The sequence below is a fragment of the Macrotis lagotis genome, chromosome 4 (assembly GCF_037893015.1).
Source record: "Macrotis lagotis isolate mMagLag1 chromosome 4, bilby.v1.9.chrom.fasta, whole genome shotgun sequence".
In the NCBI taxonomy this organism is placed as follows: domain Eukaryota; kingdom Metazoa; phylum Chordata; class Mammalia; order Peramelemorphia; family Peramelidae; genus Macrotis; species Macrotis lagotis.
Window position 1 is genome coordinate 219,640,378 of NC_133661.1, and position 18,133 is coordinate 219,658,510.

At 35.8% G+C, this 18,133-nt stretch overlaps 1 long non-coding RNA gene across 1 annotated transcript; it reads right to left on the reverse strand.

The window, feature by feature from the left end:
* Positions 1-4,070: 4,070 nt before the first annotated feature.
* On the reverse strand, positions 4,071-10,841 carry LOC141520312 (uncharacterized). Its single transcript, XR_012477585.1, has 6 exons — positions 10,779-10,841; positions 8,594-8,728; positions 6,131-6,227; positions 5,494-5,656; positions 4,869-4,933; positions 4,071-4,574 (listed from the first exon to the last, which is right to left on the reverse strand). It is a non-coding gene; the product is annotated as an uncharacterized LOC141520312 (long non-coding RNA).
* Positions 10,842-18,133: the final 7,292 nt, after the last annotated feature.

Sequence of the window (18,133 nt, forward strand, 5' to 3'; positions counted from 1 at the left end):
GAATCTTTTGATATCTTATCTCTCTCTGCAGGTTTGGATAGCATTCCCATATAGGACATGGGGATGGGGGTAGAGGAAGGCATAAAGCTGGTGCCTGGGACAGAGATTATTGCTTTTTGGTTGTTTGTTTTTACTTTTAGATAATACTGAAAAGCTAGGGAAGGCTTGAATTGGGAGAGGGTTGGAATAGAATTGAAGTTTGAGTTTATTGACTAGAGAATATGGAATCACTGAAGGGTTTTTTGAACAGAGCATGACATGTTCAGTTCAACATATAAATAAGATAAAGCCAGAGGGGAAAAAAAGAAAGAGACTGGAATTAAGGCATCTATTAAGAGGCTTTTACAATGATTCAGGTGAGACTGAGAACCAATATAAGTGGGGTCAGGTGGTCCTATAATCTCTGCTACTGGAGAAGGCAAAATTTATGGATGTTGTTTCAGTAGGGCTAAAGATGTTCAGAATTTTGAACTAAACCCGGCACCAATAATATGATTTCCCCCCTCCCAATTGAGGGGGCCATCAGCTTACCTTAGTCAAAGTTAGAAACAGAACAAATCAAACATAACTGCTGTGGAATAAGAGTGGGAAAGGCATTCACTTGTAGTTTTGATAAGATAGGACGAAAAGAAAAAAATGTAGCCAGTAAAATGACACTTTAGGCAAGTTTTCTGGGCAAGTTAACAGTTGCCTCAACAAAGTCAGGGACTCTGAGGGGCGGGTAAAAAGCCATTTTTATTGAGACCTAAAAGGAGTGAAGGGGAATTAATAAATCTTATAATTATTTGTAACTAGGAAAAGTGAGTTGATCTTCAGGTGTGGTTGATCATGTCTTTCTCAGATAATTAAATAATTTTGACTCTATTTTGACCTCAACTGCCTCTTAGCAAACTTAACTTGAAAATCAGATTCATTTCAATCAAGATCACCCAATCAGCCTTTCCTTGAGGAAACCAAACCACATCTAATTTTGACAAGGAGAGGCAAAGAGAGAAGAACTCTCTCTTGGGGAGGGCCCCAGTCTAAACTGGTTATTTGATTGCAGGCAAAAAAACACAGGTTAAATTGTCCTGAAGGCTCAAAGTGATCATATTGTCTGCCCATGCTTCTTTGAGAAATGGGGTTTGACAAAATGGAAATAGAATCCATTACAAAGGACAATCCATTATTAAATGGTATAGCATAATTTAAATTTTTTTCTAGGGGGGGAAAAAAGAAAGAAAAGGTAGAGAAAAGTAGATTACTACTTTGTCTAGGTAAGTATAGACTTATAGATGTGCCCTACACAAAATCCAAAGCCTTCCTGATATTTTTGATACTGATATGCTTATAGTAACTAAAAAGGAAAACAATTTGTGAAAAGAAAAAAAAGGAGCAAATAATCACTGAGAGGATAGAGTATAGATAATCACTCCTGGTATAAGGAAAATATGGGTTCTAGATATGTCTCTGACATTTGCATGACTCTGACATGATCAATGGGACCATAGACAAATCACAATTTCTCTGTGAACCAGCTAACTCTAAGATGATAAATTAGAGAAGGTTTGCTGACCTGCATCATTGGATGTTTTGTCTACAATGGGAGCTTACAACAATTTTTGAAATTGCAGATCTGGCCAGGGCCGGGGAGGGGAAGGGGGGAAATTCCTGGAAACAGGATGAGTAAAAAAAACATATTTTAAAAATGTTAATAAATTGCCACCCAGAAAGCTTTTCCTGATTCCACCTCTAAACTGATTCTGACTTTTCTCACAAAACTATATTTTTTTTATTCCTTTTGCATTATAAATGTAGTTCTGATTTTTCCTGTTATTCCCTCAGAAAATGAAAGCTGCTTGAGGGAAAGAGTGATTTAATTTTTATGTTTATATCCCAGCACCTATCACAGTGCCTAGAATAAAAATAGATAGTTTAATAATTGCTTATTGCTTGATTGATTAATAGTAAAGAAGAAGGACAACTTATAGACTTTAAAGAAACAGTTTCTATAAAATACAATGTCATTTAAAGGAAAAGAAAAGAAAATATTGAAATGCAACACTGGACATAAGAGGATTCTCAAGTGTGTAGTATGTTCAAGGTCATTCACTGGACCATCATCAATGCCTTAAATCCTCAGATTATAGACATAATAGAATGTAATGGCTCCGCAGGGTATGTTTGGAATGTTTGTATCAAGGACTACTCTGAAGCACTTTAATCTGTAGTTCATAGCCACATAGAGGATCATAGACCTGCAGGTCTCCTTGGAGCTATTTGGATTTATCATTTGATAGTCCATTTGGAGGAGACATGAACTAACTTGAGGCTGAGACTAGGGGGATGGCCAGTCATATAAAAGTCTATTTCTACCTATAATTGGTAGCAGATGTGTGATACTGTTGATTTTAAAAATCTTGGAATCCATGTTGCCACATAAGCACAGTTTTCTTATTAAAATATCAAGTATCAATTAACAGCTATTTATTAAAGCACTGGTTATATGCCCATCACTGTGTTGGATGATGGGCAAAAATTAAAATGTGTTTACCTTCAAAGAGTTAACATTCTATCAGGTAAGGCAACATATACATATATAAATATATAGAATTTAAATTTAAAATTAAAATATAGAGTAATTATGGGGGAATTTATGACTAGAGGGGTCAAGAAAGGATGGAAAGAATATTAGAGATGATTTTTGCAAGCATAGCCCTTGTAGAAGAAAATGCTAAGGATGTTCAGAATTTTGAGGAAATTAAGCATCTATGAGGCAAAAGAAAGGAAGAAATGCATTCTGGGTGTGGGGAATAGCCTATGCAAAGATATAGAAACAAAAGATATAGGAAAACATCTGAAAAACAGAAAAGTACCCAATTTGACTGTATCAAAGACAATTTGAAGGACAGTAATGTAGAAATACACTAGCAGTACAGATAAGACTCAGATTTTTTTTTAAAGGTTGAAACATGAGTTTACATTTCACACTAGAAGTAGTCAGTGTTAATTGTTTACATTTCTCCATATATCTTCCCTTTCTTTCTCGCAGAGAAATATATCTTTCTGGGTTGTGCCTATTCATTGTTCTTCCAGCAATGTGTACCTGTCATCACACTATCTTTCCAACATTGATTATTTCCTTCTTTTGTCATCTTTGTCAATTTGCTATGAGTGCAGTCAAACTTTCAGATTATTTTGATTTGCATCTCTCTTTTAAGAGAAATTTAGAGTTTTCTAACATTTGGTTGCCACTGGAGTATATTAAGCAGCCTAGTGATTTTCATCTTTGTCTTTAGGATGGACTGGCAAAAAAAAGAAGAGATTTGAGACAGGGAGATTATTAATTTTTATTATTTTTTTAGTTTTATTTTGCAAGGCAAATGGGGTTAAGTGGCTTGCCCAAGGCCACACAAGAAACAGGGAGAATATTAAAGACATTATTTCAATGTTTTCATCAGGGCACAAGGACCTGAACTAGAATGATAAAGGAGACTGAGCATTGAATCTGAGACTGCAAATGTAGGAATCTAAATGATGGGTACCAAATCTCCAAAATATTTAAGTAATTTAACTATAGTTAGTAACAACTAGGATAGCATGAATATCAATTCCATTAAGGAGAGAAATAAGAGAAAAATTTCAGCATAACCATATGATTTTTTAAAGACAGCTTTGAGGTTTTTTGCATGTTCAGGTCACCACAAATGAATAAAAGTAGCCTTTTTTCACTAAGTCAAGAGTTGGAATATGTTGCATCTTTAAAAATTGCCAGACTGGGCCAGACACTAGCTTCCCCAAAGTATCCAGGGAAGATGAAGATGTGTCCTAATTTGAGTTGGTGAGGGGAAGAATAGGTTGCTTGGGAATGACACCAATGGCAGAGAGCCACTAAACCTCCTTAAATATATTAGAGAAACCTGGGAGAGGGTGAAATGTAATACAATCAACTGCCAGACAGTGAGGGCAAAGATACTTATTCATAAATTTTCAGAATTTTATTATTTATTGTTTTGCAGTTGTTCTTTCCATGTAAATTGATCATATTATTGTGTATATTGTTTTCTTGGCTGCTTACTTCAATCTGAGTCAATATATGTGTCCTTCTATGTTTCTCCATATTCATCATGATCATTGTTTCTTATAACACAGTAATATTTCATTATAATTATGTACCACAATTTATATAGCTATTACATAATTGGTGAACATCTCCCTTATTTTCAGTTTTCTGCTACAACAAAAAATGTTGCAATTAAATATTTCTTCACAATTCTTATCAGTGGACTCCCTATATCAAAAAGTATGGAGTTTTTTTCAATTTCATTTCATAACTTCAAACTGCTTTTTCAGAATGATTGTTCCTATTCATTGTTCTTCCAGCAATGTGTACCTGTCATCACACTACCTTTCCAACACTGATTATTTCCTTCTTTTATCATCTTTGTCAATTTGCTATGAGTGCAGTCAAACTTTCAGATTATTTTGATTTGCAACTCTCTTTTAAGAGCAATTTAGAGTTTTCTAACATTTGGTTTTGCCACTGGAGTATGTTAAGCAGCCGAGTGATTTTTCATCTTTGTCTTTAGGATGGACTGGAATAAAAAAAGAGATTTGAGACAGGGAGATTATTAAAGAAACTATTGCAATGCTTTCATCAGGACCTGAACTAAAATGTTAGCAAGATTAGGTAACAATTTGTATATATGAGATGAAGAAGACTGAGCATTGAATCTGAGACTGCAAATGTAGGAATCCAAATGATGGGGTACCAAATCTCTAAAATATTTAACTAATTTAACTATAGTTAGTAACAACTAGGTTAGCATGAATATCCATTCCATTATATTATTATTCCAAGTGGTTAATAAGTGCTTATATACCAGGACCTGTCCCGAGTGCTGGCATCACAAAGAGAAAATAAATAATAGTCCCTGTCTTCAGGATCTTCATCCTATTGGAGAGAAAGATATGAAGAGAATTAAATATGAAGTAATTTCAAGTGGGAAATAGTTCTTACTACTAAGGTATAGAAGATGAACCTGATCTGTTCTTTAAGAGTACCTTGGTTCTCTATAAGGTAAAGGTGAGGTAGGCACATATTCTAGACCCAGAGAATCACCTTTATAAAAGTAGAGATATACGGAAGAAGGAAAATTGTTTATGAGGAATAGTTGGCAAACAAGTTTTACTGGAATGAAAGTTACATGAGAGATTTTTCCCCATTCTTCGACTTTTCAGTAATCATTTGTATAATCAATATCATATTGCTTGCCTTCTCAAGGGGTAGAGGAAGGAGGGATGAAAAAAATTGAAACTCAAAGTTCTAAAAGATATATTTTTAAAAATTAATTGGTAGATAGACAGCTAGTTATGAAAAATGTGTATGCATATTTCAAAAAGAGAGAGAAGAAGGAGGGGAGAGACAGAGACAGAGAAACAGAGACAGGACAGAGAGACAGAGAGAGACGAGAGAGAGAGAGAGAGAGAGAGAGTTACTTAGTCAAGAATCACATTTTTCAGTTTTTCCATGATGTATAAGACTTGGGCTAGATGACTGGGACAGATTGAGCATAGTTGAGATCTCTTTTAGCATCTCCTTAATTATTTTGGATTTCAGTAACCCATTGACTATTATTAGTTCAATCTTCCTAGTCCAATATTCATTCATCTTGGCCTAGAATACAAAATAATATTTAATTTAAGTCATTCTGCTTTCTCTTCATCAACTTCCCATTCTCCCTGTCTTTCTTATATTATCCATTTCCCCCCCCCCCAATTCAGGGTTTTAGAACCTGTTGTTTTTTGGCCTATGCCTTTAAGCTCAATCCATCCGAAGCTTTCACATTGTGAAATTATTACTAGAGGGCTTTGGCTCATTATGTATTCATCCCCCTCATCAGTCTGCTTAAACAATATCTGTTACTCTTCAACAGAATGTTTCTCTTCCAATTTTCATATTTGAAAGATTTCTGTCTTTTTGGTTGAAATCTCCGCCCCCCCCCCCGTAGTATTTTAGACCATATGAATCTTATTTATCCTTTTTCCCAATCTTTGAAATGCTTTCCCCCCTAAATTTAGGGTACATCTTTTTGTGTTTCTTTTCTATTATTCTTGGTTAAAAAATTTCAATATTGGAGTGTTTATTTACCTCTGATGGTCCCATTATTTCCATCTCAGCAATAAGGTCCTCCTGCTGGTGAGAATTAGATCCAGGAAAAAAATAGTTGCCCTAGTTGTTTTCTCTTCTGTTTGAAGAATGAAGTTATTGTTAAATCAAGAATTTATTCACTTCTCTGCTTTAGGCAGAGATCCAGTAAATGTCCAGATAACTGAAGTCTTCTTTCACAACTATATTATACCTCTGTTCCAAGCCTGTGATTTGTTTTCTATTTTTTCTTTCTATTCATGTGGTCTGCAGTATATTCTCATAAAAAATATTGTTTCTCTCTTTCCCTCCATTGATCTTCTACTAAATCCTCTCTACCATTTCCCTTTAAATTTCTGGGTTCCCTTATATAAAAATACATCATCTTAAAATATGTATATTATTATAAAATATATATTATAGTATATATTATGTATGTTTATTTTATATATATATAATTAGATCTATAGATTCTATAAGATATTTAATGATATATATAAAATCACTGTATATAATATATACTATATTATACAATACTATAAAATTCATGTGGTTTTATGTATTATATAGTAATTAAAGTTTTAACAGTGTTATAGTATCATAATACTATCTCTTCATCTTCTTTAAAATTATCTTATTCCTTTTGCCTAAGGTGTATTTTTATTCCACATCCATATTCTAAACATGAGCTTCATACTACTAAGGTTCAGTGATACATACAATATGAAATCAAATGTGCTTTTTGGAGTTAAGAACCCTAATTCATCTTGCTAATTAACTATACAACCAAGTTAAATGTAATCTCTTTGAAGTAACAGTTTTCATTTTATCTCTATGACCCCAGAACATAGCACAATATTTTGAACCTAGTAAGTGCTAAATAAATGCATTGGATTGTTGAATCAAACACTTCCTACATTTCAGATCTTGAGTTTTATTGCTGGATCTTTTCTTGGATTTTTATCTCTTGTGAATTGTTGAACATCTCTACTATTGTTTTCTTACTTACATTACAGCTGTTACTCCTAATAGTATCTAGCTTGAAAGATAAAAGTAGGCATTATGCAATGTTTCTAATAAGGGTATCACCTGCTCTCACACTCTTAGATGGGTTGTAATCAAAAAAGTATTCCTCTCCCAGGCTTCTAGGCCACTTACAATCCTCAGGAGAGAGAACAAAAGAATTAAGCAAGATTTCTATGTGGCAGAACTCTGAACCTCTATGGAATCTGGCTAAAATGATCTAGATGATTTTACTTATATACTCGTGTTAATGTGCATACCCAAGGAGTAGAATTATCAGCAGTTATACTGAAAAGTTCAGAATTGTTTTAGACACAATCTTTTAAAAAGGACTTAGGCAGAGATGCTATTGAATCACTAGGTCATCCAGGTTCAGCAGGATGACAAAATGGTTAAGTATTGGGCATGGAGTCAGAAAATCTTTAGGTTCATGTCCTGATTAAGACGCTTACTAGTTGTATGATTTGTGCAAATAACTTTATCTCTCTAAAACGTTTTTTAATCTGTAAAACAGTAATATTGGTAGCACCTATCTCATTTTTTGTGAAGACTAAATGAGATAACTTAAAAAAGTGCTTTTCAATCTTTAAAATACTATGTAAATGCTAGCTGTTAAAACAATGACTGCATTTTTTTTATTTTGGTTTTATTTGGAAGCTTTCCATTTTTTCTTCTTTTTTTATTCTGAACTTTACAAATATGAAGCGAATTTTACATTTACATATAGATAGATAGATAGATAGATAGATAGCAAAAGAGGATTGTACATGAAATGGCCTGATTTTCTTCTTAAATATATCATAAATACAGTATGAAAATTTCAAAGCTATACTCAGTGATTTCTTCTGGCCCTCCTTATATTCACTAATGAGATAAAAATAATGCTTCCATGAGCCTCCATTTTCTTCTTTCTTTTTATTTTTGGAAATTCTACCCATAGCCCCACTCTCTCTCTTTCCCTCTAAGCAAAAATTAAAAAATCAAAATAATTATAGTCCATTTTAAATACACATTCATAAATGAATTCCTCAATTTCCATCATATTCTCTGTTGGAAGTTGGGGAGTATACTTAATACTGGCATACTACAGGGGTGGCTAGGTGGCACAGTAGATAAAGTACCAGCTCTGGAGTCAGGAGTACCTGGGTTCAAATCCGGTCTCAGACACTCAATAGTTACCTAGCTGTGTGGCCTTGGACAAGCCACTTAACCCCATTTACCTTGCACAAACCTAAAAAAGAATACTGGCATACTAGAATCATGATTGGTCATAGTTGTTAAATTTTTCTAGTTTTCTTTTACTAAGTGTTATTATCATACAAATTATTCTTCTTGTTCTGCTCACTTCATTGCATAAATCCATATAAATCTCCCCAAATTTCTCCAAAACCATTCCTTACTTCATTTCTTTTGGTTTAATAGTATTCCTCTACATTTACTTACCATATTTTGTTCAATGATTCTCCAATAGATGGGTACATCCTTACTTGATAGTTCTTTATCATGACAAAAAGAGCATGATAACATCATTCTTATTAATAGCTTCTGAAACCTGGTGGCTACTGGACCATACCAGATCTTTGCAAAAAAAAAAAAAAGTCATGATGATGAATTTACCAAAAAGTAAATTGCCAAGAATGTGAAAATTATATTTGATAATTATATATATATATATATATATATTTGACAATTACATATTAGGGCTAAATACCAAAATACCAATAAGGAAATCATAATTCTATTATTCTGAGGTCCTGTACTGTTCTCAAAATCCCCCAAAAGGAATACTGCTGGTAGTATATTTATCAAATGAGGAAAAGTGAGAATTTTTTATTATGTTAATTTATATACCAAATATAAATGTGTGTGCCTCTTAACTGATTAAGAGTCCAATTCTAGGGGACAGCTAGGTGGCACAGTGGGTAGAGCACCAGCCGTGGAGTCAGAAGGAACTGAGTTCAAATCCAGTCTCAGATACTTAATAATTGCCTAGCTCTGTGACCTTGAGCAAATCACTCTTAACCTTTTTGTCTTAAAATAAAATTTTTTTTAAAGATTCTGATTCTATATATTTTATGTGATGGGTCTAATAAAGCAGAACAAAACAAAGTTGACAATGAAATGACAATCAAGATAAGATAAGAAGCATTCACTATTATACTTAATTTAATACAAATCATTTTTAAGCTTTTAGAACCAGATAGGGGAATTAAAGTTTTACTTAGTCTTATTTCCATAGAAACTAAATAGTTTGTAGAGCTAGTCAAGCATCTGATTTCATGATCACATCTTCTTAAACTTTCATGCTTACTGAATATTACCTCCAAAAGTAGCAGCAGAGGGAAAGGTCTAATTGAAAGGGATGAAACGATTCACAAGTTTTTGACTTTATTAATCAGACACCCACAAGTATCAAATTAAAGGAATTTTTTTTGGTAACCAGCTACAGGAGTGAGGAAAAGAAAGAGGGGGGAAAAGAAGAGGGGGTGAAGGAAAAAGAGAAAGAAGGGAAGAAAATGAAGGAGGTGGGAAAAAAGAGACAGAGAGAGATGCCAATGTGTATGTATACATACACTAACTTCAGATTCCCACTTGGTAAACATGCCTAAATATTTCTGAAGCTATAAAAGGAAAGCTAAGTAAATACCAGCTGTGTGAGTTTATCTAGAAAGAGGAAACATGCAAAAAAGAAAGGAACCATTGCTCCATGGTTAATCCAAAAGTTAAGACAGTTAAGAAGGTAAAGAAACACTATAATCATTCAGACACTACTATTTAACATCATTCAATGATTTGGACATTAGTTAGATTGATTTGACCTTGTTTTAAAAAAGGAGAATTTCTAAATTAGAATGTAAGTAAAATTGAAAGCAAATGTTCAATGAAAAACAGAGAATTGTTTTCTAATGTTTATGAAAAGTCCCTAAAACAATGGAATGATTATATCCTTGTAAATCTTGGGAAAGACTGGTAAAAGAGTCATAGGAGGTGGCTGTCTTCCACAACACCAAACTCTCTCTAGATGTATAGTTATATAATTCTGTAATTAATGCCAGTCCCTCAGAGGGTGAGATAAGCCATTTGGAATATTGCTGCAGGGAGATTCCAAGAGGTTCTTGTATTATGGAGTACTCTTGACCTTTATCAAAATAATAAGTAAATTCATGGAATCCCAGGTTAAGAATCCATGTACCTTAAAAATCATCTTCCCAAAGGAAGATAAGGAAAGGTAGATTATGGAGTACTCTTGACCTTTACCAGTCCAACTTTTCTGGGTTTCACCATTCTTTTGTCAACTGTCCCCTAAGGTTGACTGTGAAGGGATTTAGGTAGATTCTTCCAAGGCATTTTTTTCAAAGAATGTGCCCTGGGAAGATTTTATATCTTAGTCTTTTTATCTACCTACTCTGAGGAGACAAACACTGAACATCAGAAAGAGCAGAGTATAAGCTTCAGTGAAGACTAGGGAAGGGGACAAACCACTCTGGACTTTCTAAATGGGAGGGATTAGCACTAACCATATTTCCAACAAGAATACAAGGTGAGTGGATAGGATCTCAGAAAAGCAACTGAGGCAGACAAAAATTAGAAAAATCAGAATGAAAACCCTTAAAGACATTTTCCTTACCAGTAAATATGTATGTTAATGTATAGGAAAAGAAGCACTAATCTTCTTTCAGCTTCAGTTTCCTCATGTGTAAAATAAGTATAAAAATAGCTCTTTTCCCACTGGGTTATTGTGACAATATAACTATTATGATGATGATGGTGAGGAGGATGTTGATGATGGTGATAGTGATGGTGATGCCATGCTTCTTTCTAACCATATGACTTTGAATGAATTACTTCCTAATTTATCCCTGTTGGGTGGCAAAATGATTAATTTCTAAGGTCTTTTCTTGGTCTCAGATTCTATTTATCTGTTTTTAATTGCAAAAATGCTTTAAAATTTTTTCAGAATCAAATTCAATGTAAGTAGACAGATTATATGACCCATAATTCCTTAAAGTTTGAGTTTGAGTGATTTTCATTTTGACCTGAATGTTTGTTAGTATCACAATAAAAATGAATGTATAGCTAGCATCTGAAAGGTATTTAGCATAATCATAATTCATTGTAGTAGTATTGATTAAAGATAAAATGTATTTGAATGAATAGTAGGTAGAGATGGGTAGAGCTTAGTAACATACTATATTCTAAAGGAAGAATCAAGACAAAAATAAATTGTCAAAAGGATCATCATTAGAAGCTTGGTCCTGAAGGGTTCCTGCCCACTCATAGTAGGATATGAGTACTTAAGAGAAGGGAGATGAGTGAAAAGGAAAGGAAAATATGCCCTTGTTCCACTTAATTTGAGTTGGCAGATGAGACAGCTATTTAAGGATGTTTCCTTCTTGACAACTCTAATACTTTTCGCCTGTTAGGTCTTCCAACTATCTCTTTCCCCATGAGACTGAAGCTTTTTTTAACCTTTTGCCTGACATGGACCCCTTTGGCAGCTTATGGGTCACTTTTTAGAATAAAGTTTTAAGTGTATGCAATATATAGGATTATATTGAAATGAAGTTATCAAAATGATAAATAAATTCATGGAATCCCAGGTTAAGAATCCATGTACCTTAAAAATCATCTTCCCAAAGGAAGATAAGGAAAGGTAGATAAATTTGCAGTTTTCTCAACTTCTGCTTTTGCATTGGAGAGAAGTATTGACATCAGACAAAATGTAATTTCAAATTTAACTTCAAAGTTTCATATAGAGATCTTACCATTTGAATAGTGAAAGAGACAAAAGAAGAAAGGAAAGGAAATGAACATTTATTAAATGCTGGCTATGTGATTCCTTTGTGCTGAGCACTTTACTAATATCTCATTTACTATCACTTCACAATAATCTTGTGAAGTGCTACTATTATCCTCACTTTATAGTTGAGTAAATTGAAACATGTAGAAATCTTGGTGTGCCATGGATCAGGGTCATACACATAACATTTGAAGTTGAATTTAAATTCAAGTCTACCTGACTACAGGTCCAATATGCTATGTATTGTACTATCTACCTGCACAAAAGTATGCTGTCTATTTTATGAGGTTTTTAAATAAATGCTTAATATTAAAAATAAGTTTGGAGAATAACTTCATCCCCTTCCCTTAAGAAATTGATTGTTGGGGGGGGGTGGAGCCAAGATGGTGACAAGAGTGGATCATGTCCTAGGCGCTCTCTCATAAATCTTTGAAACTAAGGACTCTAAGTAAATTTTCGAGAGACAGAACCCACAGAGGGACCCAATGAGGCAGTTCTCCTGCTCAAGGTAACCTGGAAAAGAGCAGAAAGGCTCTGCTCCCTGGGGTTGGAAGGGCGGCCTGCCAGAGGGGTGGCCTGCCAGAGCAAAATAACTTCAGCCTCCTGGAGGCAGGCCCAGGGCACTGGGGGCCCACAGCTCACAGCAGGGGGGGAGTTTCCTGACCTATACCCTGGGGAAAACAAGGCACAAATTGGGGGAACAGTGGGGGTACCTCTGCCAGAGCAAGTGCATGGAGCCCAGCCCTCAGGGCACACAGTGAGCTGCTTGGCCACTGCATTCCAGATCCAGGAAACAGAAGCAGGTGGAACTGGTAAGCAGGAGCCCCCAGGGCATGAGCCCATTGAACCTAGGGAGAGGAGTGGAGAGAGAGACTGCAGAGCTCTGTCCTCTGCCCCTGGAACAGGACTCTGGGGCTCTGACCACATTCAGATCCTGATCACAGTCCAGCCCCCCACATAGAACAGCAGGGCCCCCCCCCACCTCAGTCCCATGGCAGAGGGGGGCGCATGTGGTCATTCACAGATCAGGAGGGAGGACAGAGCGTCACACACTGAGACCCTTGTGGGAGTGTCCCAAAAGCTCAGGAAGCACCCCCAAAACAGGATTAGACTGGGAACATGAGCAAGCAGAGAAACAAGAGAAACATTATTGAGAAATACATTATCTATGAACCCAAGAAGAATCAATATACTCAGTCTGAAGATGAGGAAGCACAAGCTCCTGCATCTAAAGACTCCAAGAAAAATAGAAATTGGGCTCAGGCTATGACAGAGCTCAAAAAAGACTGAAAATCAAATTAGGGAGTTAGAAGAAAAACTGGGAAAAGAAAGGAGAGAGATGCAGGAAAAACATGAAAATGAAGTCAGCAGCCTAGTCAAGGAAATCCAAAAATATGCTGAAGAAAATAGCATGCTAAGAACCAGCTTAGGTCAAATGGATAAAACAGTTCAAAAGGTTATTGAGGAGATGAATGCTTTAAAAAGCAAAATTGGCCAGATGGAAAAAGAGATAAGAAAACTCTCTGAGGAGAACAAATCCTTCAGACAAAGAATAGAATTCAGGGAGATTGATGAATTTACCAGAAATCAGGAATCAATACTTCAAAACCAAAAAAATTAAAAATTAGAAGAAAATGTGAAATATCTCATTGAAAAAACAACTGATATGGAAAACAGACTTAGGAAAGATAATTTAAAAATTGGAATACCTGAAAGTCATGATCAGGAAAAGAGCCTTGACATCATTTTCAAAGAATTACTACAGGAAAATTGCCCTGATATTCTAGAAGCAGAGGGTAAAATAGAAATGGAGAGAATCCACCGATCCCCCCCGAGAAAGAGATCCCAAAAAACCAACCCCTAGGAATATTATAACCAAGTTCCAGAACTCCCAAGTCAAAGAGAAAATATTACAAGCAGCCAGAAGGACACAGTTCAAATATCGTGGAGCTGCAGTCAGTATCACACAGGACTTAGCAGCAGCTACATTGGAGGCTCATAGGGCTTGGAATATAATATACCAGAAGGCAAAAGAGCTTAGAATGCAACCGAGAATCAACTACCCAGCAAAAATGAATGTCCTCTTCCAGGAAAAAATATGGACTTTCAATGAACCAGGGGATTTTCAAATGTTCCTGTTGGAATGGCCAGAGCTGAACAGAAGGTTTGATCTTCAGATACAGGACTCAGGTGAAGCATAGAGATTGGAGGAGAAGGAGAAAATATAAGGGACTTAATGATGATGAACTGCATGTATTCCTGCATAGAAAAATGACATTGATAATACTCATATGAACATTCTCAATTAATAGAGCAGGTAGAGGGAGCTTTTATAGTTGAAGCACAGGAGAAAGCTGAATTCGAAGATAAAATATGGAGTAAAAAAATGGAGTCAATAGAAAAAAGGGAAATGTAATGGGAGAAAGAAAAAAGGAGAGGGGGAATAGGCCAAGATATTTCATATAATAAGATTTTTCTTTATTACAATGAGCTACTGCAATGATATGGAAGGGGGGGAAGGCAAGAGGGAATGAGGGAATCTTTGCTCTCATCAGAGGTGGCTAGGAGAGGAAACAACATATATACTCAGTGGGGTATAGACATCTGGAGTAAGAAGGAGGCGGGGCAGGCACAGGGTGGGATGTGAGTGATGGAAGAGAGGATGGACCACGGGGGGAGAGTGGTCAGATATAACACATTTTCTTTTTTACTTCTTGCAACTGGCTGGGATCGGATGGCCTGTCTGGGACCATAGGGCCAGGTGGATGCTGGGCTCAAGGGGTGGTATGGGGGCTCAGGGCCTCTTGGCCCCAGGGCCAGGGATCTGTCTGCTGTGCCACTCAACTATGCTACAGCAGAGTTAGAGTGAAAGGAGAGAGAAAATATAGTACATGGTAGTGGAGAAATATGAAAAGAGGGAGTTGTAATCAGCAATGGCAATGTTGGAAAAATATGGAAGTAACTTTTGCCATGGACTTATAAAGAATGTGACCCACCTGTGACAGAATTGTTGGTGTTGGAAAAAAAGACTCAAGCACATTTATTATTATTATTATTATTATTATTATTATTATTATTATTTCTGGGGGTTTACAGGGCAAATGGGGCTGGGTGGCCCACCTGGGGCCGCATAGCAGGGTGATTGTTGGGTGTCTGAGGCCAGATTTGGACCCAGGTGCTCCTGGCTCAAGGGCCAATGCTCTGTCCACCACCTACCCACCCCTACTATTATTACTATTTTATTTTATTTTGGGTCTTTTTTTCTTCTTTTTCTTCTTTTGTTTTTTGCAGGGCAGTGGGATTAGGGTGGCTTTCATGTCACACGGCTAGGTGATTGTTAGGTATACGGGGCTGGATGTGGGCTTGGGTGCTCATGACTCCAGGGCTGGTGCTCTGTCCACTGTGCCACCTGGCCATACCTACAATTATTACTATAATTTTTTAAATTTTAATTTTTTTCTCTCCCCTTTACTTTATTGCTCAAGTGAGTCTAGATTTTTTTGGGGGGAGGGAGTATTTTGTTTACTCTTAAACAAGAATATTTTATTAATGTATAAAAAACCATTTGTAGAAAATGAGAATAAATAAATATTAAATATTTAAAAAAAAGAAATTGATTGTTGATTTCTTTCAAAAGAGGCCTACCATATAGAAGGAAAATTATCACCCCAGGAATCAAGTTTTCTGGAACATAGGACTGGGATACTCTCTTCTAGATAATGTTTAACTTAATTCTATTTTAAACTGGTTGATAGTATTTGACTTTTTACCAGGAAACTGCTCTCCAACTTAGGGTCAACAACTCTGTGCACTTCCCTATTTAATTTCTTGTAACTAAATAATAGTTGATCATCATTGAATTATATACAGAACCCTTTCTGGGATACCTCCCCCAATTTGCAGGTGTCATTAGCTACCAAGAGAGTTACTTCTATTAACAAGTTCTATTGAGATAACTTGTAGGTACCAATTTCTCATATTAGAGTTCATTAGCTCTCACCAGCATATTTTCTGGTAAAAATCAGCCTCTGGGGAAAGGTATTTACTAAGATGGCAAAGAAAAATAGCAGCAAAATCTTTCCACCACATAAAGCCATAGCACACTTTCCCCAAAATACACTTGATACACATGGAAAGGATGAACACATTCTTCTGATATAAAGACATGTAGAGAAAAAGTGGTCAAAGCAATTAAACACTTTTGGTATTGCAGTGTCTTAATAATTAAATAAAACAGCTTTTCTGGGAGAGCTATTCATCTGGGTCCTCAGTATCTACTCTTCTCTAGGGATCAAATCACAATCGACAGAATTAGGATCTTTCTTAAGTCCATAATTGGCATTGTTCTGTACTACCAGGGATTCCATTCTTTGAAGATGCTTAATATTTCAAGGATTCACCTTTCTGTATTTCTATTTCACAAGAGTAAATCATTTTAGTGTGCCTCAAACTTTTTTGAACCAATGCACTCTCTAACTTCTAGACTTTATCTCTCTCAATGGATAAATTACTAGTCTTGATATCATAGTGCAAACATTGTAGAGAGAAACTCCTTCCTCTTTTCCTACAGGGCTATCTTCCACAAATTATCCCTAAGTTTGCACTCCTTCAAATTCCCAGATTTTTGTCAGAGATTCACTATTTTAAGCACTGTAAAGTAGTATTATGATATTACTCCCTCTAATTTCATCAGAGAAAAAGATCCTTACCTCATAAAGGGAGAACAGGGTGTGGGCTTAATTTTACATTTGGTTTAGCATCTTACTATAATATCAAAAACTTCATCATCTTTGATTAATACTTTTTTGTTGAGGTGGAAGGTGATGAAGATCACTTATAAATTCCCCTTCTTGGGAGCGGCTAGGTGGAGCAGTGGATAAAGCACCCGCCCTGGAGTCAGAAGTACCTGGGTTCAAATCCAGTCTCAGACACTTAATAATTACCTAACTGTGTGGCTTTGGGCAAGCCACTTAACCCCATTTGCCTTGCAAAAACCTAAAATAAAAAATAAAAAATAAATTCCCCTTCTATTTCATAGAGTATTTACATAGGGTTCCGGAATTTGGAGTGCTTCAGTTTCTCAATTCCAAGACTTTATTTCTCTGCCATCTAAATGAAAGGGACAGGCACTAGAACAAAATCAAGGTGGAAGAAAGAAAATTATCCTCCTCCTGTCCAACTACATCCCTGCCTTTATTGTGTGTCTAGAAGAAGTTATCCTTCTTACCCTATTAAATCTAAATATAAGAGCCTAGATTTCAAGATGCAAATAATCTAGACCCAACCTATCTTTGCTATCTCATTCAACTTGAGAAGATTAAGTGATGCAGAGAAAAGAAAGTCATCACTCTTTCATTTTTCTACTATAATAACAAATCTAAAAGTGGTCAGTGAGAATGAGTTTGAAATACTTAAAATATTATTCCCCTGATAAGCATTATCTGGATCTCAAATCCTAGATTATTCTTGAGGGCTTCTATAACTATGCGAAGTCCTGAAATATAGATAGAACAGCTCCCTGGAACCATCCCTGGAGTTTCTAGGAGGAAGTCAGATGCATACAACCACTGCTCTGACTCCCCTAGGAAGCATGTGACCAACAAAATTGGGGTTAGGGTGAGTATGAGTCCTTGTCAGACCTAGACCAACAGTTAGGAACTGGTCAGTGTTTTTGTTTTTAGTCTCTGAGGCCAGTGGGATCTCTGAAGTGAACTGCAGCTTGGCATTGTGGTTACTGCCTGTCACTTATCATTAAGGCTTGTGGTTTCGGTATTTATTTGATTCCAACTTTAGGGCTTCAAATAAAAGACAGCCAAGTGGCCTGTGTTGATGCCAGCACATCTAACTTAACAAGCTGTTGTGCATGGTTTAAGGGGTAAAATTTGGCATATGAAATCCCCTGGAGCAAGGCTAGTTAGCAGGGAAAAAACTGGGGAAAAGAAATAATTTATTCTACACATCGTGTCATTCATCCATCTGACATGTTTTTCTTTCCAAATATCATCTTCATTATTTTTTATTTTAATGAAGTGGTGATCTTCAATTCAAGCACCCTGTCTCTGATCATAATGTATGTTCTTACTTTAAATGAAAATTTGCTCTTGTCACATAGGAATCCAGTGTTATTAGACTCTATTGCAATAATTTATTAATAGCAAGGCCATTAAACGATGACACACTGG